This window comes from Physeter macrocephalus, chromosome 8 (assembly GCF_002837175.3).
Source record: "Physeter macrocephalus isolate SW-GA chromosome 8, ASM283717v5, whole genome shotgun sequence".
NCBI lineage: Eukaryota > Metazoa > Chordata > Mammalia > Artiodactyla > Physeteridae > Physeter > Physeter macrocephalus.
In genome coordinates, this window is record NC_041221.1 from 90,473,173 (window position 1) to 90,497,858 (window position 24,686).

The window sequence follows — 24,686 nt, forward strand, 5'->3', positions numbered from 1 at the left end:
GGAATGCAGTATCTCTTTGACATATATATATATATATATATATATACCGAGAGGTGGGATTGCTGGATCATATGATAGTTCTATTTTTAACTTTTTGAGGAACCTCCATACTGTTTTCTGTAGTGGTTGTAACAATTTACGTTCCCACCAACAGTATGTAATCTTTATTATTTCCTTCCTTCTGCTAACTTTGGGCTTAGTTTTTTCTTTTCCTAGTTGCTTGAGGTTCAGAGTTAGGTTGTTTGAGATCTTTCTTTTTTCATCATGTAGGCTTTTATCACTACAAACTTCATCTTAGAACTGCTTTTGCTGTATCCCATAAGTTTTGGTATATTGTATTCCATTTTTGTTGGTTTCAAGATTTTTTTTATTTCCCTTTTGATTCCTTCTTTGACCCATTGGTTGTTTAGGAGTATATTGTTTAATTTCCACATATTTGTGAATTTTCCAATTTTCTTCCTTTAATTGATTTCTAGTTTCATACTATTGTGGTTGGAAAAGATACTTGATATGATTTCAGTCTTTTAAGATTTGTTAAAATTTTTTGTGGCCTAATATATGATCTATCCTAGAGAATGCTCTGTGTGCACTTGAGAGGAATGTATATTCTGTTGCTGTTGGATGGCATGTTCTATATGTCTTTTAGATCCATTTGGTCTAAAGAATAGCTCAAGTCCAACATTTCCTTATTGACTGTTTGACTGGGTGATATATCCATTGTTAAAAGTGGGATGTTGAAGCCCCCTACTATTATTGTATTCTCGTCTACTTCTCCCTTCAGATTGGTTAGTATTTGCTTAGTATATTTGGGTTCTCTGATGTTGGGTACATATATATTTATGATTATTATATCCTCTTGATAAGTTGACCCTTTATCATTATATAATGGCCTTCTTCATCTCTTGCTACACCATTTGAGTTAAAGTCTATTTGCACGATGTAAATATAGCTACCCCTGCTCACTTTCAGTTCCACTTGATGGAATATCTTTTCTCATCCCTTCACTTTGAGCCCATGTGTGTCCATAAAGCTGAAGTGAATCTCTTATAGGCAGCATATATTGGACCTTTTTTAAAAAAATCTATCCAGCCATTCTATGCCTTTATATTGAAGAATTTAATACATTTACATTTAGAGTAATTATCGTTAAGGACTTACTAATACATCCTATTAATTGTTTTTTTGCCTATTTTATTGTTCCTTTCTTCCTTTTTCCTCTCTTGCTATTTTCCTTTTTGAATCGGTGATTTTCCATAGTGATATGCTTTGATTCCCTTCTCTTTATCTTTTGTGTGTCTACTGTAAGTTTTTTGCTTTGTGGTTACCATGAGGCTTACATAAAATATCTTACTGATATAACAATCTATTTTATTGGTCAACTTCATTTGCGTACAAAAACTGCTCTTTTACTCCTCCCCTTTTCTTTTTTGGGTCACAATTTACCTGTTTTTATATTGTGTATTTATTAACAAATTAATGTAGCTATAGTTATTTTTAATACTTCTGTCCTTCAACTTTTTTAGTAGAGTTAACTGGTGAACACACTACCTAACTACTGTATCAGAATATTCTGAATTTGACTACATGCTTACCTTTACATGTATTGTATATTTTCATATGTTTTCATGTGACTAGTATCCTTTCGTTTCAGCTTGAGGAACTCCTTTCAGCTTTTCTTGTAAGGTGGGGCTAGTGGTAATGAATTCCTTCAGTCTTTGTTTCTCCTTAATTTCTGAAGGACAGCTTTGCCAAGCAGGGTGTTGTTGGTTGGTAGATTTTTCTTTCAGCACTTTGAATATATCCTCCCACTCTCTTGTGGGTTACCTCTAAGGTCTCTGCTGAGAAATCCACTGATGGCATTATGAAGGTTTCCTTGTAAGTTACAAGTTTTTTTCTCTTACTGCTTTTAAGATTCTTTCTTTGTCTTTGATTTTTGACAGTTTTATTATAATGTGTTTTTCAGAGAAGATCTCTGTAAGTTGAGTTTGTTTAGGGACTTCTATTATTTATTCAGAAGTCCAATAAACATCTTTACCAGAATGACATGCAGCTATCTTATATTTAACAGGTTTAAAATTAATCTCTTAAATGTGTGCTTTGACCTACATTCCCTAGGAAATGTCCACCATCTACCTAGGTACCCATGCTGTGAACTTGAGAGTTTTTCTACTATTTTCCCCTTACATTTCACATCATATTAATCACAAATTGTTTCCTAGTCTAACTCCTAAATGTCTTCCTACTACTTTCTCATTTTCATCTCTTATTTCATCACCATCTCTTCAGTTCATTTGTGTCATCTTTGTCTTGTCTGTTGGGTTGCCTCTTAACTGGTATTCTTATCTCTAATTTCTTCCTTTTACAGTCCATTCACTAAATTTTGAAAAATGGAAGTAACCATATCACTCTGATGCTTAAAACCCAGGAGGTGCTTTTCATTACCGTCAAGGTCATGGATTGTTAGGTTGTCCACGGTTTGACTCTAAACTATTGAACCAGCTTCTTTTAGCATCCTTCCCACCCATCCTTTCCAGTTATCCTTTGTAACTGAATCATTTGATATTTCCCATGGTCTCCTATGCATATACCTTTAACTATATCTTCTATGTCTCAAATACTTTTCTTTCTTTATGGCTGCCAAAAAAATACCTATTTTTCCTCTAAACATCAACTTAAATATCAACTCTTTAAAGTGTCTAGTTTCAGATTAAAACACTACCTCTTATATAAAACCTTGGTAGACTCAGAACCTGTCATAAATCCTATGATTGTACCAATCATAGTATATTATGAATACTTGAGTAAGTTAGCTATGTAAATTGAAATTCATCCTGGAGGTCAGTGATGAATTACAGAATATATGGTAAAAATAATTTATGAAGAATGTGGGGCTTAATTTACCCCTTGATGGAAATATCTGAACTGGAAAAAAGAAAAGCCTTAACAACCAAGGCAAGTTTACACAAAAGTGGGTTTAGAGAAACCTTTCATGCTTTCTCTATGATATATACCTAATAAAATTTTACACAGTAATATGGTTAGCGAAATGTATCTAAAATACCTGGAAGTAACCAAATGATACTAATGTCTCAACATTTTAAATACTGCATGAGGCATGTCATATCTTAGAAGAAAAAAGTCTTCTTATACATATATAATAGAGAAAATTCTAATTTACCAAGAGTAATGGATTTTTGAATCTACATTTAAATCACACAACATGATTTAGAGAAAGGTTTTAAAGAGCCTATAAAATTTTAAATTTACTTTTGTCTCTGAAGTAGAACACCCAATATAGACTTGTTACCGCTTCTTTGTCACTGAGCCGGTCAATGCTATGAAACTATGAAAAACTATACTATACTCAAAGTTAACAAAAGAAGGCTTCCTAAACCTTAAAAAAATTTTAAAGACATTTTCATCACTTTTTGAAAATTTTGCTAGAAATTCTTCTAGCTTTCTTTTCTATCTTATAATTGAACAGTGTTTAACTAAAGTAAAGCTAAAGTAAATGAAGTCTGTCCTTAATTGATTTCCATTGGTTACCAGAAGTAACTCTATTGAGAGTACCTAGAGGTAGTCTCTGTTGTGTGGTGTATATTTAGTGTCTTTGGAAGTAGCCACCGATTTTTCTTGGGTTGGCTTCTCAGCTGCTCTAGGAAAAGGAACAATCTGAAGAAAAATCCCTAGCTTTATCGTGCCAAATGCAGAGGAAAGAGAATACAGAAGGGTCAAGAGCCAGGGTAGAAGCCAAAGGAATATGGCCCTGAGACATTGTCCCTAAATAAATAATATGCTGTTAATCTGGGGCCACAATTATGTGACTATGGAAGGATAGAGTGATTAAGAATGAGTGGCAGAGTCATGTCATACAGAGGGGAGAGTGAAGACTTACTTATCTCCATATTCCTACCTCTGAGCTGTAAGACCCTGACACATTAATAAATGTCAGTAACAGTAAAAATGACATAACAAAGATGATAGGTTATTTTGTAGTTCCACAACACTTGTTTTTTTCTCTTTCTTGCTAGGTCATATGAATTCAACCTTAAAGAAAAAAATCGGCAAATTGCTTACTGAATAACTATTATGTGCTAAGGCCTAAGTGAATTCTCTTCTATTTAAGCTAAGAATTTGTTTGCTCATGATGAAAAAATGCATAACTTAATTTAAAAATTGATTACAGTTTTTTAGTTTTTCAGTATTTTGGTTTCTTAATATTTTGGCATCATGTTTTATTTTAGATATTCTTAACAAATCTTAATTATAACCTATTCTGATTATCCTGCTCCTGAACTGAATTACTTGTTTTATAAATAACTCAATCCTCTGAAAACAATCTAATTTTGCTAGCTATATTAGGAGAAATGTTGTTAACGTAGAGGACAAATCTGTGTATTCTAAATTAGAACGAAGTAGGAGATACAGCTCTGTGTGGGAAGTATGATATCATATGAGAGTCTTTATTTTCATTGAATTACTTAAAAAGAGAATCATGAAAAATGTTTATAAATACAGGGAGCCTATTTACCTATCGTCTGAGGATTAGAGAAAATTGCAGTAAATCTATGGAAGAGAGATGTTGTCAGGATCTCTTCAAGGATTTTCTCAGGTGGGTGGTATGTTATTGCACATGGGTGTGTACGCACACACACACACAAATACATGAATAGAAATAGCAGCTTTCGACTCGCATTTTCCATTTATTCCAAACTCCAAATAAAAAAATATTGAGAGTATGCTTCTCCACAAAGTCTTAGAATCATAGAATCAAAGGGTTGGAAAACTTCCAGGCATGTCCTCAAAGGCATATCATGATTCAAACCCCTGTTCAAAGACTCGTTAGCTTCTTGAACTTCTTACTCTAAACATACTCAGTTTATATGACCTTTTATAGCTACTGATTATACAACTCATTCTACTACTCTTACCTCATTCCTTAGCTTATGTTATTAGCTTTAGCTCTCCTAGCGCCAGCCTTAGCTTTTCTGACTACTGCTGTATCTCTCTGAGAAAAATTCCAACTGGTGCTTTGACTTACACCCCTCATGACTTCTCTTAAGTCCCTGGATCCTCTTCTTCACATGCAAGATGGAACCTAGGTGAAAAGAGAACCTTATAAAGCATTGGATCCAGTCTCCATACAATCCTTGGGTAATCTTTACAGCAACCCTGACAAATGTTCATTCACTTTATATTTGAACTCCTCTATGAGAAAGCATGTATTTCCTCCCAGGACTTTCCACATAGAGTAGAAATCTTTTAGATTCTGGCTCAAAATCTAATTGCTGGATTCACACCAAAAAACCCCCTAAACATTTTGATTTAATAATCCTTCAGTTTGTCACTGTTATTTTGTTTCCAGGCTAAACATTTCTTGTTTGTTCAAATATTTCCACATATAGCATGCTTTTGCATCTTTTCACTATCTTAGTAGCTCTCCTCTAAACTTGTTCTATCTATCCATCTATATCCATCTTCTTTTCTTACATTTTATTTCGGAAAGAATTTTAAACACAGAAAAGTTGAAAAAATTATCAGAGTTCACATATATCCTTCACTCAAGAACATATATATACATACTTATATAACCATAGTACAGTGATCAAAACCAGGAAATTAACTATGATAAAACACTATTAACTAAATGGCAAACCTTCTTCAAATTTCACCAGTTTTCTCCATCTTTGGAGACAAGTATATGATTTTATTAATGTACCTCAGTATATTAATGTGATGTATGATATTATTAGATAGAGCATACCTACCATTCCTAGAAGAAATCCCTCTTGGTCATTGTATTATTTCTTAATATGGAGTTGGATTCTCTTTATTTATATTTCACTTAGTATTATCGTATTCGTGAATGATGTTGGTTTATAGTTTTTTTTCCCCTTTGGACTGCCTTTATTTGGTTTAGGTAACAGTGTTTTACTTGCTTTATGAAAGGACTTAGGAAGTTTTTCTTCCTTTTAACAGTGCATGAGACAGTCTGGTCTCAAAAGATTTGGTAGAATTCCCCTGTGAAACCATCTTGGCCTGTTTCTTTTTGTGGAGTTGTCCCTCAATAACTTTTTCTAGTTCTCTGTAGAAATTGGTCTGTTTAAGTTTTCTAAATCAAATGGGAACAATTTTGATAGTCTGTATTAAACTAGGATTTTATCCATTGTGTGTAGGTTTTCAAATTCATCTGCATGGAGGACTGCAAATTCTCATCACTTCTTTATGATATACCCACAAACATAAAATTCTGTTCTCCACAAATGATGTCACCATAGTGACCTAGTTTGGCTAATGTCAGACAGCATGACAGAGTTCTTTATTAATTGCTTGTAGCTATGGATAATGAAGAGAAGGCATATAATAGCCTTAAAATGTGTCTAGCATATCTTTGCCATTATTCAGTTTAATTTGAATAATAATTACAAGGGGTTTTGTATTCTGTACCTGTGTCCCCATAATGTGGTGTATTACTTAAGATACACAAGCAAAATAAGTTTTCTTATTCAAGTAAGAGAAGTTGCCATTAGAAGACAAAAGATGAGAATTATCTGTGATCAATTTAATATTCTAAGTTAAATGACCTGAGTCATTTTAGCTGTCGTAATTACTGGACAAATTCATAGATAGATTACCTCCCTTACTCCTTCTTTCCATAAGCATTCATTGACTACTATATAGGATATCCAAAAAACCAATTCTACCATGTCCTATAGTTGAGTAAAAATTACACATTTTTTAACACTCATTTAAAATCCACCTGTAATATCCTTCTGTGTAAAGGAGATAGCATCACCAAATAGCATTATCAGTATAAAAGAATATTTATTTAGTCACTCTAGCTGGTTGACACTTATAAATAAGCACTCATGGCCAGATGCAACTCTGACTCTTATTTCTAGTACACAGGCATCCAACTCTTAAGTAAATGTGCTTAATATTGGCACACCCAGGTACTGAAATGTAGGGACCTAAAAAAAGTATACTTTAGCCAGTTCACTGTACTCACTCTGTGTAGGGAGGTGGCTGTAAAATTTTTCTTGATCGGAACACAGTGGAAAGAGCAGAGGCTTTGGAGGTAGATAGACAAGACGTTAACTACTGGCTCTGCTATGTTCTAGCTCTGTGACCCTGAGCCGGTTACTCTCTGAGAGTTTGCTGTTACCCATCTGTGGAATAGGTATAATAAAACCTGTGTGTCATAGGATTGTGATGTGGATTGAGTGAGATAATGCATGTAGAGAAAATGCATGTGCGGTACCTGGCACGGGTTGGGGGGCGGTCAGTTCATGACAGGCTTGTGATGGGTCTGTGAATGTGTGTCGCACGTGAAGTAATAATTACATGTAATCTATCAGACAAGCCTGGCTAAACGTTATTGACCCTATGAATTCCTGAAGGGCAGCTTATCATTTTACTACCTCCAGTTATTCTGAAACTATTATTTAAATTATTTCTATCATTTTCTTTTGCATCTTTGACATTAGGATTACAAATAATACACTCTTTAATATTTCTGAAACTCAGAAGCTTTTATCAACCAAATCAGAAGTTTGGTTTATTTTGCTTTCTTTTGTGTTTGTCATAAATGAGAACAAAATGCCTCTAAAGCTTGCAATCTTCTATGATACTATCTCATTTGGTTTAGATTGATACAACAGAATACCATTGACTACTGGGTGACTTAAACAGCAAACATTTATTTCTCACAGTTCTGGAGGCTGGAAATCCAGATCAGAGTGACAGCAAGGTCAGGTTCTTGGTGAGGGCCCTCTAGCTGGTCTTATCCTCACATGGCCTTCCTTGGTGCATGCAGAGAGAGATCCTGTGTTTCCTCTTATCTCAGAGCATTAATCCCATCACAAGGCCCCACCCTATGACCTAATCTAACAGTAATTATTTCCCAAAGGTGCCATCTCCAGATACATCACATTGGGGGTTAGAGTTTCAACATATGAATTTGGGGAGAGGGGGAACACAAACATTCAGTCCATAGCTGGTATTTTTATAGTTTATCTAAATGTAAATACAATCTGAAGTGAAAGATTAAGTATCCATTAGTTCCAGGGAGTCCTTTTAGGTAAGGCCACAGGCTGTAAAAAATAATAGAACATTAGCTTCATTTATGTTGAAAGATGAGGAACTGTATCCTTCCATATCCAGAAACAACTAGATTTATTCTAATATTATTTTCGGACAGTAGTGTCATATAAATATTTTTATTTGTGATTACTTCAGTAGTATCAGTAATAGCTTTTTCCAAGTCTCAATACTTAAAACAATATTATAATAATATGTAACTTCACCTATAATTTCATATTAAAGGTATTTGGTATGTATTTTTGTACCTTTTCTCTATGTATATTCTAATATATGTATATGCACATGCTCATACCTACATAAATACGCACTCACAATGAAAACAGGATATGTCCTGTTTTGCAATCTACTTTTTATTTATGGGACAATTTTCTATATCCGTATATATCAATCACATTTTGTACTGTAATGTTCTATTTATTTCACCAAACTTCTATTGGTAGACTTTTGGACTATTTCCAGTTTTTCTTTATAACATTGTAATGAATATAGGTATCTTTGTATACTTGTGTTCTTGTTTGCCATAGGATGAATTTTGAGCAGTGGAATGGCTCATTCAAAGAAGACATATAGGGGCTTCCCTGGTGGCACAGTGGTTGAGAGTCCGCCTGCCAATGCAGGGGACACGGGTTCGTGCCCCGGTCCGGGAAGATCCCACATGCCGCGGAGCGGCTGGGCCCGTGAGCCATGGCCGCTGAGCCTGCGCGTCCGGAGCCTGTGCTCCACAACGGGAGAGGCCGCATCAGTGAGAGGCCCGCGTACCGCAAAAAAAAAAAAAAAAAAAAAAAGAATATATAATTTTTTACTTTAAAAAATATTACCAAAGCGTTTTCTAAAATGGACACACCTATTTGCACTCAAATCACAAAATAAGACAGAGCCTGTTGCTCCACGTTCTTGACAACTCTGGGCATTGTAAGTTTTTTTTCAGTGTTTGCCAATGTGAGGTAGGTAGGTAGATAGATAGATATACACATACACACATAGACATATATGTTTATATATATACATATATACATATATAGATAGATATGTTTTACATGTATATACAGATATATGTTTTAATAGCATCATTTATTATGTATCAGACGTCATACTAAGTACACGTCTCATTTATATATCATTGCATACACTTATTTACCATTTTTATCTATTTTGTGACTTGCTTGTTCATCTTCCTCCATTAATTTTTCTGATTGTTCATGTTTTCCAATAATTTGAAGAGTAGTGTTTCCTTGTTTTCTTTTTCACTGTTTTTGGAGCTGAGGTGCGCTATATTAGGGCTGTTACCTTTTGTCTCCCTTGAATTTTTATTTCTCTATTAACACATCTTTCTCCTATCCATTTGTTAGGAAAATTTACATTTTAATGTATGAGATAAGCCTTTGTGTGATATCAGATTATTTCAGAGAATTAGTTTAAATGTTTTGTGTGCTAATTAAATTTTCCAAGTACAATAATGGTACAGTTAACACATTGAGAACATTTAAAGTGATTTACTCAGGGTCAAAATGGTGAAAACGTGTTGCCACAAGAATCTCAGTCTGTGTTCATCCTAATTTATTAACTAGAGGCAGAATCAGGAAGAATAATGATTACGTTTTAATGCAGAGTGCTAAGAATTTAGGCATTTGAAATATCAAGCTGAATAAAGCATTAGGAAAGAGGTAATTGTAAATCTGCAGGAGATGGAGTTGTAATGAGAGATGCTTGTGAATTGCATTTCATCTTGCTTATTTTCTTTAAAAATTTTGCAGATGAAATGAAAAAATTGATCAGCTTTCATTTTCAGATGCTTTGCATTACAAGGTATTTTGCAATATATCAAAAACTCTCATTTGGAGATCTAAGAAAGCTCATACTACCACAAAGGGTCAATCATGTATTATTAGTTCAGGAAATAAATCAGTTATTTATAGGGGAAGTTTTGTTGAAGTCTCTAATGAAAAAGGAAATGCCCACAAATATAAACAGTTTGTCCAACAGGATATTTAGTGACTTAAGAAAACCATTCCTGGCTCAAAAAGATTTTCTGACAGTTGATTTGGGGGTTATATTTTCTACTTTGTAGCTTTTCAGGAGCAAGGAATCTGCTTGCTTTTTTTTTTCTTAAAATAATATTTTTTTAATTATAAAATTAATCATTGTTTTAGAAATTATGGAAAACTTAGAAAATATAATTTAAAAAATAAAAGTCAGATATATTCCCATCATTCAAATATTAGTACTTATAACTGTTTATATGTTTCTGTTTATATCTAGATTTATAGATTTTTGTTTTTATTATGTAAAATTGAGGTCACACAGTTTTATCTCCTCCTTCTTTCACTTAATGTTATATCATTAGAATTTCCCATGCCATTGGGTATACCTCCACATTTTTTTAATGGCATCACAATATCTGTCTCAAGAGGGACTTTATCATAGTGTGTTTACCATTCCCCAGCATTGGACATTTAAGTTCTTCCCTTTCCTCATTTTTAATATTTAAAAGGTCTGCAGTATGTGTGCTGTGTCGCATTTCTACATGACAGATTTCTTGAAATGAAATTACTGGATTAAAAATATGAAATTTTTAGAAATATTGCCAAACTGTCATCCAGAAAGGTTAAAAGTTTAGTCTTAATGATGTTTCTGAAGAGTACCAGTCTCCCAACAGCAGTGCTAGTCTTGATTGGGAGCTTTATGGTTTTGATAGGTAAGTGCAGTGTGTTAGGGTTGTCCAGAGAAATAGGACCAATAGGATGTAGGTAGGTAGGTAAGAAGGTAGATAGATAGATAGATAGATAGATAGATAGATAGATAGATAGATAGATAGATAGAGATAGACACAAATTTATTGTAAGGAGTTGGTTCATGAGATTACGGAGGCTAGCAATTACCAAAACCTGCAGGGAAAGTCAGCAAGCTGGAGACCTGCGAAAACCAATCGTGTAATTCCAGTCCAGAGGCTGGAAGGCTTGGGGCCTCAGAAGAGGCAATGTTTCAGTTGGAGTCTGAAGGCAGGAAAAAAGCCAATGTCCCAGTTCAAACACCATGAAGTAGGAAAAATTCCCATTAGGGAGAGCAATCTACTTTACTCAGTTTATCTACCAATTTAAATGTTAATCTCATCCAAAAACAGCCTCACAAACACAGGCAGAATAATGTTTGACCAAATATCTAAGCATCCCATGGTCCAGTCAGGTTGACAAATAAAATTAACCATCACATGCAGTGATTTATTATCGTTTCTATTGCTATTTCTTTAATGAGACCAGGGAGTTTGAATACACTCATATATTTATTCGGCTATTTGTACTTCTCTTATAAATTGTTCATGTTGTTTTTCTATTCTTTTTATAGATTTGCGAGAGCTTTGTCCCTATTAAAGACATTATCCTTTGTAGTATTTGATGAAATATTTGTCACAATTTGTGATCTACGTTTTTAAATTGTAGTAAAACCTATCCATCTTTTCCTGCATTTTTCTTGGCTTATTATTTGTATGCTTAGAAAAGTTTTGTGTTCTTTCAGCATGAAGATTTATTTCTTCCTTAATTTCAGAAAATTTTTCTTCAATTACATCTTTAATGTCTTTCTATTCCCTTCCATTTAGGGAGGTTCTTTATTTCCTGAATACCAGTTAGTTTATTGGATCTTTGTATCTCCCATATATGCATTATATTCTTCCTAATTTCTTTTCCCTTTGTGTTTTTTTCTCTCAAACATTTTCTACTTTTTGCTAATTCATTTGCATACTGTATTTTTTATTTCTTATGCTCTTAAATAATTTGTTATTTTTGCTGGATATTATTTTTCACATCAGAACTCAGGAAATAAATTATTATTGTCTGGCATTTCGTGTTACAGAGATTAGCCTGATACTGTTTTTCCATTCAGGTAAATTTATTCTTTACCTTCTTGGATGCTTGTAGATCTTTAACATTTTATTTCTATAATGTAAAAATTTGGGCTGAATGTATATAGTTATAGCTATTTTTTCCTTTAAATGTGCCTGGTACTTGGGCTCTTAACTCCACAGACATAATAACGTGTTCTGCTTCATTGAGTTTTTCAATCATATACATTTTCTTTGCTATTTTCCCATTGTTCTAGAATCAGAGATAACAAAGTATTATGAGTACTTACCACTATACCTTGTCTTCTATGATCATAATAATCACACTTAATTGTTTTCAACTCTTTGACTTTTTCCCATGCATCCTGCCACAGCTTCTCAAGTTTGTCTGCTCTGTTAGTCAGCTGAGTTTCTGCATTGTTATTCTGCTTATCCCTGTTTCCAATGCAGATTTCAGTTGTTACACATTTTTTTCCCCCGTTTCTTTTGCTTCTTTGACAGTTCCTTCAGACAACATTTGCCTGGGCCTTATTTTGCTTCTTTTCCTTAGGCTTTGCCTTCTTATATTCTATTTAAGTTCTAAGCAGTTAGAAAAAATTTTTTCTGGCACCTTAATAATTTTCAAAATCAGTATCTTTTTTAAAAATTATTTTATTTTGGGGGTTTCACTGTTTCTTCTCATGTATCCCATGTTGATTTTTCAAAAATTATTTACTGGGGCTTCCCTGGTGGCGCGGTGGTTGCGCGTCCGCCTGCCGATGCAGGGGAACCGGGTTCGCGCCCCGGTCTGGGAGGATCCCACGTGCCGCGGAGCGGCTGGGCCTGTGAGCCAGGCCCGCATACCACAAAAAAAAAAAAAAAAAAAAAAAATTATTTACTCATCCTAGAATGAGATTTCCATGGAGCCTTCTGTTGTCCAGTACATGAAGCTGTGATGGTTAGCTCTGCTCTCTTTGTTCTTAGTTAGAATCTTCTTTTTAAATATCAAGGTTGATTTAACGTCTATGTGCATAATAATAGCCCAATTAACAATAATGTATAGCATACCTCTGCTGCAGGTCTGTAGGATAGAAGTGGCATTTTCATCTGCCTACATAGCCTAGTTGTCTGACACTTTAAACCGATAAAATACATGAAAAATGTTAGCCCCCAACAGACATGGCTGCCAGGGTTTTTCCTGTCTCTGTACCTGTGAAATACATCTTTCCTAGGAACCATACCTCTCAGAGTACCATGCCCAACACAGTCTCCTTTACTCCTACTGCTGCTAGGGATTTGGTGAACTGCAGGCTTGGAAACAATGGCTAAAGGTCATTAGTATCAATTGGATGAGTAGACTGCTGGCAGGAGGAAAAGAACTCTGGCTGGGCTTCCCTGGTGGCGCAGCGGTTGCGCGTCCGCCTGCCGATGCAGGGGAACCGGGTTCGCGCCCCGATCTGGGAGGATCCCACATGCCGCGGAGCGGCTGGGCCCGTGAGCCATGGCCGACAGCAGAGGGAGGCCCGCATACCACAAAAAAAAAAAAAAAAAAAAAAAAAAAGAACTCTGGCTACCTCACAAGGAAATTTCTGTGAGCTGCCTAGCTTTCTAGCGATAGAGATCCTGGCTGTTATTAGCTAAATGAATGCCATGGGAATTTTTAGGTAACTTGTTTCTTCATGAGAAATTAAGGTGCAAAGAGGTGGAAAGTCAGAAAAATTATGGGTAGCACAGTGGGGATTAAACCCAGTGGGTTTGACTTATCCATAGGTCCATAGCTGCTCTCTCACATGCACACTGGAAATCCTATTCTGCTTAAAACAGAGTAACTGATGATATTTTATTTGAATATCTGACAATTTCTCAGAAGGTAGAGGAAGCAGTGAGGCAAACTTGACATAATTCTGTTCAATTTGAGAAATAGAAACTCTAAGATCCAGCAGCTATCAACCTTTGCCAAATGGAGCCCTTGATAAACAGAGGGAAAGCTTGAACATAATTAGATACGTGTTCACACTAAAATTTAGGAAGCTCAATTTTAAAACACTCAGATAAAAATTAGATAATATTAATATTTCATGACCAGAGACTCTAAAAGGAAACACAGTACTAGAGGAGAAAGTTTAAAAATTAAATTCAAATGAAATGGTTGAAATAATTTTAAAGACAGAAAAGGGAAAGATAGTCATCAGAATCAATAGGGTGTATGTATTCTTTCTGGTGGGCTCAAATGAAACAAGGACAGGCATAGTGAAAGAAAGTAGGAATATATCATTAATAGAAAAAGAATGGCTAATATAAGAAAAAGGAACCTTAAACCTCAAATGATGTGAGGCTTGCTAAAAAAAATGATAAAATGACAACTGAAGGGAAGGAGGGGCCATTTAAAGTTATTGTTCAGATTAAAGATACACTAAATAGTGAGGAAAATGTCTACTATAGGAAGGCATTTAATATTAGAAAAATAAAACATGATTAAGGTAGATTTTGCTTTACCTTTCTCTGTCAAGTAGAATATTCCCCAATTTCATAAATTGGATTCTCAATCTTCCTGGTCCTGAAAAAAGTTCCCAAAATATCTTCTTAAATTGATTGCTTAGGAGCACTTAGAAAAAAGAAAGTGGTGATAAACTAAAAGATAACATATACTCTTAGACCAATTTCCTTTATAAGGGGTATATCAATATATAAGGAGAATCCTATAAATATTGTAATCTGTGACATATTTTCCTATGATTTTTTTTTAAGGATAACATGGTAAAATATGGACTGGATATCATTGAGTTGTCTTATGCTTGCTTAAATAAATGTATCTAACAGGTATTGATTTAATAATTTGTTTTGAATTCTGAAGGTAGAGAGACATGCAAAAAACAATAGGCTGTCAGGAGGAAAATGGCCATGATGGTTAGGAGGATGTCAAATGACATTATGTAGGGGTTTATGAATAGAAGCGGGGCCTTGTTATAAAGGAAAAGTCTTAGGGGACACAATACAGCTTTCTTCAAATGTGTGAAGGACTGACATAACAAAAAGGGAGACCGGGAGAGTCAAGCTTTGATTGAAAGCTAATTAAATGACCTTTAAAGTTCTTCTACCCTCAATGGTTTATAATTTCATTCTCTTTTATAAACCTGAAATACTGATTTGTATTTTTTAATTGCTTTTAAATGTAACATACTACATTTAATCCTCCACTGAAAGAGCATACTGTGTATGCTTTTTCAGAATTCATTTTAAACTTTATAGCTTATCTGTGCTGGTTTTAGAGTAAATGCTCAATAAATACTCAATAAATATATTTGGTTAACTTGATTTGCTTTAAGATTCTATTTGTTGCTAAAATATCACCTAGGATATAACTGATAACCCCAAAATTGACTTCTCCTAAGGGGAGAAGACAGCCCAAGATACTCATAAAAGAGAAATTTGACAGTATTTTAACAAATCTATTTTAAAAGTTTACAAACCTTTTTAAGGCAGCAATTCTAATTTGTTTGCCATTATTACTTACGTTGTGAAAATCTGCTTAGGCTGCATTCTCCAACTTATTATCAGCCGTATTATTCCTCTAGGTGCTCAAGCAAGAAAATTGAGTCATCTTTGGCAGCTTCCTCTCACCTACTTTCCACATCCTGTTAGTCACAGGGCTGTTGATCCTTTTGATAACACTTGAAACCTGTTCCCTCCTGTCCTGTTCTCTTTCATAGGTCTAATTCGGGTCCTCATAGTCTTGAACAAAGTCTATTGCAATAGCTTCAAAGTCAGTTATTTTATTATTTACTCCCCATTTTAATTCTTTCCTTGTACTGTCACCAGAGTTATTCTAAAACAAGTTCTGCTTAAAACCCTTCAGCAACTCTCTGGAAAAAAAAAAATTCAAACTCCTATAAACAGCAGGCACCACCATTAACACCTATGTTTTTTTCAGCCGTTCATATCCACTTGTGTATGCTAAGCCCTGGATCTATACTTTTCAAACTAGAGCACTTGTAGAATGCCCCAGAGTCATAGACAGAGCCTCAGAATCGAAATGGCTTACCTTCCTGAAGTTTAATTTTATTTAAATATCTAGGGTAAAAATAAAATAGTTTAATTGGTACATAAATTAAAATATTATTTTTATACTAGACATAATATTATGCTCTCTGACATTTGAGTGGGAATACAGGCACAGGGCCTTACAGGGGCTGATCCAGATTCCAGGCAAACTGTGGAGAGACTGAAAAGATCAGTGATTGCCAGGGGTTATTCTGTATTATATTATAATGATGGAAACATCATTATACATTTGTCCAAACCCACAGAATGTACAACACCAAGAGTGAGCTGTAATGTAAACTGTCGACTTTGGGTGATTATGACGTGTCAATGTAGGTTCATCAGTTGTAACCCAGGTACCACAACTTTGGGGAATGCTGATAATGAAGCTATGAGTGTGTAAGGGTAGGAGATAAATGGGGACGCTCAGTACCTTCCCCTCAATTTTGCTGTGAACCTAAAACTGTTTTAAAAAAATAGTCTTAGTAAAAAAAAAAAGTAGAATATTTATCATTTTATTCATTAGATATATTTCTGACAGAAGAGAAAAGGGGTCTAATAATAATTGGAAGCATTTTCTACAGGCCAACTTCTGAGTATATACATTCTAAACCTTGTTCCTCCACCATGCTCTTCTAAGACTGCACTCATTTGCACATTTTCATATTTCGATATAACCTCTGACCCTGCATGTCCTCACCACTGATGCCCAGCGAGGTGGTACCGTGGATGATGTCTAACAGTAACTTCATAAATGGAAGTGACTCTATGCCACATGAATATATCCCACACATTCCAGCGAAATTTACTCCCATCTGAACTTCCCCTTAGCCACATCCCAAATTATCAGTCATTCCAGTATCACCTAATGCAAGAGGTAATGTGACAGAAGGAGAGTTGGGATTGAAAAGCCAGCAGTCTTAACTGATTGCAATTAAAATATCTTAGTTTTATAAATTTTACAAAAACTCATAACCAGGTGAACATACTGCTAGGGCCATCCCCAGGCCCTTGAAAAGGGTTTATGCAAGTGAGTAGTCCTGAAGTTTAAGCTTAAGCTTCATTAGCTTCCTGGTACATCCAGCACTGGTTCATTATAAGAAAGAAAGTCTGCTGATACCTTATCATATACATATTTGGAGTCTAGGGGACAGTTCGAAAACATATCTCTACAGTGTAGTTTTCAGTGCTTAGAATCATTCCAAGAAGCTTTCCCTCCTTGATCTCTCTACTTCCTTTTCTATCTCATTGGCCCTGCTCCATCTTGCTACTGCATCTTTGTCCACTTTTCTCTCCATCCTGGGAGATTATTAATGGGTACTTACACCCTCAGAGCATAACATATATGAGAAATACTAATATTGCCCTTCATAACACTGATTTTCCCTCATGCCTTTAAATACTTGATGTGTTGAAAGACCTTTTCCCTCCTAGTGGAGAGGTCAAGGTGGAAAAAAAGAAGATGAAGACAAACCCTATCCCAAGTGAAAATATCAATACATAAGGATGATGAAAATTTTGATGAATTTTAAAGGCAAAATAGATGAAATTAAAGAAATATCTCTTAGTAGTGAGCCTTTTCAAGCTGCAGCTTCAGATCACCCGAATAACCCATTCATTCTTTGCCATTAATAGTTCTGAGTGGGAAAGTCTCAGAAACACTGCACTCGACATACTCAATTATTAGCCCTTTCCAAAACAGACCAAGGCATTTCATACTTTACCCTTTGTTTTTTTTTGGAAGAGCATTTCCCTTCTTCTCTGCTAGTGAATTTTTATTCAATGTTTAAGGTCTAGTCAAAGGTTGTTTACTCTATGAGACCTTCTAAGAACACCTCAAGCAAAATTAATTACATCTCTTTCTTTTCCTGTAACACCTTTAACCCCTATTTTGTCACTTACAAGACAATCTTATAGTTAAGTATTTACCTGTCTCCCAATTAGGTCATAATTTCTATGAAGGCAAGGCCTTATTCTTCTTTGTAATCCTGGAACCCACCCTAACAGTATTGTGCTGGTAAATGTTTAACAAGTGGCGCATGGAGCAGAGCAAAACTGATTGTAGCATTAGTTAGTTTCCATGTTGTAAATGCTCCCACTATGGCTGGGTTCAAGCTATCAGTGTGACATCCTTGAAAACAGAGATGGAAAGGGATGCATAATAGCACACCATTATATGACATTTCCACCACACGAATATAATAGATGCATGAGTAATAATAAAATGAAGTAAAATAATTAGAAAATGGTGAGTTTTGAGTATTTATTACCTTTGCTTTTTTTTTTTTTTTGCTGTATGCGGGCCTCTCACTGTTGTGGCCTCTCGCTTTGCGGAGCACAGGTTCCGGACGCGCAGGCTCAGTGGCCGTGGTTCACGGGCCTAGCCGCTCCGTGGCATGTGGGATCTTCCCGGACCGGGGCACGAACCCATGTCCCCTGCATTGGCAGGTGGACTCTCAACCACTGTGCCACCAGGGAAGCCCCTATTACCTTTGCTTTTAATATAATTAACTGTAAGTCTGTATAGTTTCATTTTTAATAATGGGTCTGTTTAACAACTGGTTCACAAAATTCTTGAAAATTTAACAATCACTTCTCATGGGCTTGTACAAGCCAGCCTTAGCACCACACTGTTTGTAGTTCCTTAGAAGCAAATGTTGACAAATCATAACAATCATTTTCAGAGGATTCTATTAAAAAATCATGTTGGTAGTGGAGTAGGGACGCTAATACCTCCCCCAAGTTGATAACTGATGTTAGCCTCATAATCTATTGCATTTGTATGTGACTTGCTATCTCTTCAATTCATAAAAGTCTTCAAAATGTGTAGTCCATAAGGGCGAATCACAGACTAAGGAAAAGACTATTGACTATTTCCTAAGGTTCCTCCAAGTGTAACTTTCCCCCTCATGTAGATATGAGGTGAAAGGAAGCAACTATGCCCTTCTACTCTCAGGATCTCTGCAAAATGATCTTTCATCAAGGAAATGATAGGGAAAATAGATGTGGTATCCAGAGCTGTCAGTATTTCCTCTGATAAGGTTTTACTAGCCGAGCATCGTAATCAGGCCACATGTCCTTAGATTGTACCTCCTGGTTCTGTTGGACAGAAGTGAAACAAGACGAGGAGAACCATACAGTCCTGGCAAGTCCCAAGAATGACTTACTGCTGATTTCCCTTGACATGAAATAATATACTCCTGGGAGATTTCAGAATGCTTTTTTTTATTCCAAATGTTCATACCTCTGATGTTTGCTTTGTCATATAATAAATGTCTGTCTGTGACAGATAATTAGAGCCAAATAATGAAAAATAATTACAAATTTTCTTTTGTTAAAGCTTTAACTTTTGAGTATGATTTTAATAAAAAGAAGTCCATTTAAGCTTTTTTTCCCATTTTGTAATGGCAAAAGAGTGGCAAATCAGTCATGTCATGAACTAAAGTTATATAACATGTGTTTATTAAGTTGTGCTGTAATGCCTATGTCACTAAATTGGGTGGATTTCAAAACTCTCTATCATAGCCCTTCAGGTATTTGGAGTCAAGGAGGAAGAGAGACTAAAAGCATCAGAAAATTAAGGCCATATATTTAAATATGTTTCAGTAATTTAAAGGTAGTTATGTGAATTATAAGTATGCATTTCATGTGTCTCTAAAACACTGAAAGTTGCTTTTATTTCTGAGTTCCATTAAGGTGTTACAGAAACAAAGGGACATTGACTGGATCAGGGTCACCCTAGTAATACTGCCATCATCTTAGCATCTCATTCACAAAAATTTGTCTATGGTAGGTCACAAACAAAATAGTCTTTTAATGTGAGTTACTGAAAACTCGATGGGGTAGGAAGTAGATGTTAGTAGGGGAACAAAATGAATGGGAATGTATAAAAGCTAAATGCAGCATGACACACGGGCTTTCTAAGTAATGAATAATGATCTCATTCAGAGTTTCTGAGAAGTGGTAGTTACATACGCAGTTCCTAGGGTAGATCAAAGAACCACCTAAATATGAGCATACATCTGTCCGTCTTCTAAAAGAAGGGGAAATGTTTGACTGAACACAAAGCCTGAGTTAAAACACCAGTCTTGTTCTCAGGGATCAGATGATCTCTGAGGCACTTTTCATTGACTCTTGTTTGCCCTTGTACAGGCATAGTTACGAATAGTAAGTGAAGTTTTGTTTTCCTCTGAGCCCTAAAATATTTGGAAATAGAGAATCAGTGTTCACAGTTGTTCAGTGGATTTTTGATGGGGCAAAAATAAAATGACAATTTTTAGGTCAAAGATATTTTCAGCAATTAAAACCACTGGAGAATGAACACCTTAAGTGATAGTCACTCTGTAATATAAAGAAACTTTGCCTGATTTTTCTGAAAATGCCTGGCTAACTCTTGTAATATTTGCATTAGAAACTTTCTGAAAATCTAGATTTGCATCCTAGAAATCACCTTTCACTCAAATATGTTAATTTTAATTTCTAAAAATTTTCTGAAATTTTTGAAATATTCAGTATGCATTAGACAAAGTAATGATTCTCATACTACTAAGTTCTGTTACAATAATTGACTTCTGTCTCTTTCCTGATAGTAAATTCCCTGAAAATAAAATCCAGACACTTTTTGACTTTAGATTCTCAGCATAGTGCAGAATTACTATTTGATAAATGAATGATTTCTTGGAAAGAGATAGCAACATATTTTATTGAATTCAATTTATATTACAGATGTTAGTATGCATAGAACAAATCTGTAACAGTGTACAGGAAACTACTAACAGTTGTTTTCTCTAGGGAAGGAGATGGGGAAAGGGGTCAGGAGGCCTTTACTTTCTGCCTTGGAGGCTTCTGATTGTGTTTATCACAAACTTGCTCTATTACTTTCATAATAATAATGTTTAAGGCCAAAAATGTATGGCACCTTAAAGCTTCATAGAACGGAAAACTTGGCAACTAACACTCTCTTACATTCATATTGGAGGCGTCACAAAGTTTTGTTACTCTTTATTTTGTTTCCAGAGGAAGAAAATTTTAATTTGAACATTTTTATAATTATGAATGTGTCATTTCTAGTTCTCTTCTGATTTCTCGGATTCAGCTTCTTTACATAGTTCTGTATCCATTTCCCTTTCTTCCAGTTTCCTCATTTAGTCATATCGCCTTACTAAGTGGCAAAAAAACACTGTATCCTAGGAGATTTCACTCCACATTTTTCCTCATTCATTTAGAACACTATTAAATTCAAAATATTTACTTTCATGGACCCTTTATATGTATTAGTATATTAGCATGTTGTGTACATATACAGCATTACCCATCTATAAAACTAGAAAGTGAAGAATTTTAAATTTCTCTATTCTTCCTCTTACTATCCCTGTATCATTGTCAATTTATCTGTTAATAATATGGTTTATGCTTTCCTTTCACAAAGGCTTTTACTGTGCAGATTTAGTAAGGTAAGAAAAAAAAGTGGTGCTAAAAAGACATGGTTTCCCATGTAATAGAGCTACTTTATTAGCTTCAGACGGCATTCCATTGAAAATAGTAGCAATTAGCTGATCTATCCATTTAAACTAAAACACTTTCCTCCCTGGGAAATGAGCCATGATCTCCTTCAATTCTGAGAATTCTCCCAGGTATCTGAATTTACCTTGACTCCATTCCCCTCCTCCATTCTTCACGTCAAATACAATCTCCCCTTCTTTTTGATCTTCCTTCACAGCACATCTCACATTCGACCTTTCTTTCCATTCCCACTACTACCACTTAAATCCATGATCTGAAATATTGAAATAAAATCCACCTCAATAGCTTGCTGGTCGCCTTCAGTCTCTCTTTACATTGGGGCTGGGTTGGTCTACCTTCCCCTGTTGCCATTCTTCTAGGGACTGGTTTCCTACTAATGCCTAAATAAAATTTGATTTCCCTTTGCCTGACTTTCGGTATCCTTGCACACCTTTTCAGCTTGGTCTGTAATTGTTAGACATTCCATTTGTTCCAGTCTAGTTGGGATACTTTTTTATTCCCCTTCAAACAACTTACTCTTTCCTTTCTCCACCCATTTGCTTATACCATTTGTTTTAAAAAATCTCCTTCAGTTTTCCTTTCCTACTTGTCTGTTAAAATCTTATATATACTATGGGGTTAAATTCCATGACTTTCTAGAAGACTTGCTTCATTTTCATTATAGGCAGTCTCTCCTGTGAACAGCTTTCTATTTATTTAAACACTCTTATGGCACTTATCACATATTTTCTTGTATAATTTATGTAGCTTTTTCTCTCCTTGTTAACTTACTCATCTACTGTGTGTCAAGTAGTGTGCTGATGGGGATGTTTTCCACGGCAAACAAGAAATAATTGCTCCCTGTCTGACAAAGGATTAGTGATAAAGTATATTCACAGATGATTAAAATATGCTTAAAATTGAGATGCTCAACTATACATCTGTTTGTAATTTTTCATCAACCTTTCATTGACTGATTTGGGCCATACGTTGCCTTCTATTCATTCAGCAAAGATTTACGGATTATCTGTTTGGACCCAGGCACTGTGTGGTGGGGAGTTCTTCAGAAATTACCAGAACCTGGAGGGTTCTTTCTCTCATGGAGTCCAGTCACTGCCTCAGCTCCCAGCCCCTGCAAGTTTCACACACAAATGCAGAGATAAATTCCCACCTCCACGGATCCAGACTTAGGACCCTGGTCTCTTTCTTGGCCTCTTTTTCTACCTGAATTTCCTTAAGCTGACTACTAATTAAAGAAAAGAAACCCTTGGGACTTTGGAGGGAGGAGAAATGCTGGCCGATATTCCATAAAAACCTCTCTGTCCTTCGGGATCATCCATTGAGAACGCAGACATCAATCCCATAAGCTTGCCAAGGGCAAGGTTGATGGATTTTAGGTGTCCTGTGGCAAATGGTAAGAATGAGAGATTACTCTCACCCACTCCACCTTGAGTACAGAGACTGAGTAAAGTTAAGGTGGAATAAAAGATAATGTGACCAAAGCGGGAAAAAGCCATTTAATTCATTTTTTCATTCACTTGTTCACTCATTCACGAGTATTTATTAATCATTTTTATGTGCCATGCACTCTAATAGATATTGGAGGTATGGTATTGAAAGTAGTCTCTGACATTATTCCCAGTGATAGTAAAAAAGAGAGAGGGTATGGGGATAAAAAGGGGAGGATAAAGAGAAAAGAGAGCAGAGAAGAAGACTCTGATGTCACTCAAGACTGTCACATGATTGTAAAACCTAGGGATGTTTAGGCTATAATTTGAGGAGTTCCAATGGAAGAACCATTTATGAAACTATTGTCCCATTGCATTCAGTGGTACCTAGCAGCCTATAAGAATTAATACGTATTTCAAACACGCCTTACTTTAGGTGTGGCTTTCAAAATGTATATATGTGACTCATGAAGAGACTTGTTCTATATGCTCTTGCTAAATTTTCAATTTTACGTACATATTTTTTCTCATTAAGAGATGTTCTCTCTTGCAGTGGTGATTGATCAGCTGCCAAACCATGTAAACTTCATTTAGACCACAGTTGGCAGAACGTGTTCTAATGTAAAGTGTGAAACACCAGGCACTTTCCTATAATTCTGTGTTAAAAATTAGAGGAAAAAATAAGCGCCCCTCAAAATGTTAACTTTTCAAATTAAAATGGATCAGTGGATCCATGGGAGTCTATGAAATGTCCTGCTTTGTCACCTGAAGGAGAACTGAAGCTGTTTATATTGCGCTGCCACTTCAGCCGTGAGTCAGGAACACTTTATCCTCCCATGGCATGAATACTGGGGGTGATAGCAGACAAAATAAGTAGAGTAATATTCTACTCAAATTATTAACTCTGTAGCTCTTGATAAATAAGATTTTATGCTAAAAGCATCAAGTTGAAGATATGGCACCAGTGATGTAAATTGCTGTTGCATTTACAAAGTAGGAATGAATGCAAAGTACAAATGACTGTGTGCCCTTGGATGTGAATTTCCCCCCAGGATGATGTTTCTCAGTGTGTGGTTCTCAGGTGATTTGCATCACCTGAAAATTCAGATTTCTAGGCTCTGCCTACAGTGATTCAGATTCCTCAGGTCTGGGGTAGGCCCTGGGAGTCTGTACTTTGAACAAGTCCTTGAAGGATTCTAATGCAAATTAAAGTTTGAAAGCTAGGGACCTAAAAGCAAAAGAATCTTTTCCTGTCAGTCAGTGTAACTAACTTGTTAATAGAAATAAAATTATAATAATTACATGTTCAAAAGTAGAGAATATATGTCATACACTGAAAGACAATGTAAAACAAATTTATCTTATTGAAACTGTTCATAATCAGCCCCACCCAGTTTTTACCAAGTACATGCTGGGTTTCCCATATTTATTTAGGAAAAGAAAGCAACATCCAGAGACCCAGTAAAGAATCTGGTCCCGAAAGGGAAAGGAAAACCTTTTCTGCAAGCCTCTGAGCCATCTCCTGCCCCTTCTGACCATGTCTGTTTTAAGAGCTGGTGTCCTGCAGGAAGTCCCAGGTGGGCTTTCTGGAATGCAATTTCATACTGTGCCAGCTCTCCCTGCCCTTAACTACTTGGAGTTAATTGAAGCTCCAGGCAGCTCTGGCAGCCAGCTGCGTTTCTCAAGCAGTTCCGTCTGCTGTCCCAGGACCTGGATGTAGATTCCATGGGAGATGCCGTAAGTAAACTTGATATGGGAGATTTACTAGCTTGTAG

At 35.6% G+C, this 24,686-nt stretch overlaps 1 protein-coding gene and 1 long non-coding RNA gene across 3 annotated transcripts in view; one reads left to right on the forward strand and one right to left on the reverse strand.

Annotated features, from left to right (window-relative positions):
- The window catches only part of LOC114486740 (uncharacterized), a 29,541-nt gene extending 13,983 nt beyond the window's left edge, over positions 1-15,558 (reverse strand). The window contains exons 1-3 of one of the 2 annotated variants that reach the window (XR_003680979.1): positions 15,435-15,558; positions 14,417-14,477; positions 5,042-5,098 (exon numbers count right to left, since the gene is read on the reverse strand). This is a non-coding gene — a long non-coding RNA (uncharacterized lncRNA). The remainder of the gene's footprint in view (positions 1-5,041; positions 5,099-14,416; positions 14,478-15,434) is intronic. The other variant, XR_003680980.1, reaches the window with a different exon arrangement.
- ADGRV1 (adhesion G protein-coupled receptor V1) overlaps positions 1-24,686 on the forward strand; it is a 552,025-nt gene that overhangs the window by 390,532 nt on the left and 136,807 nt on the right. The window lies entirely within an intron of this gene.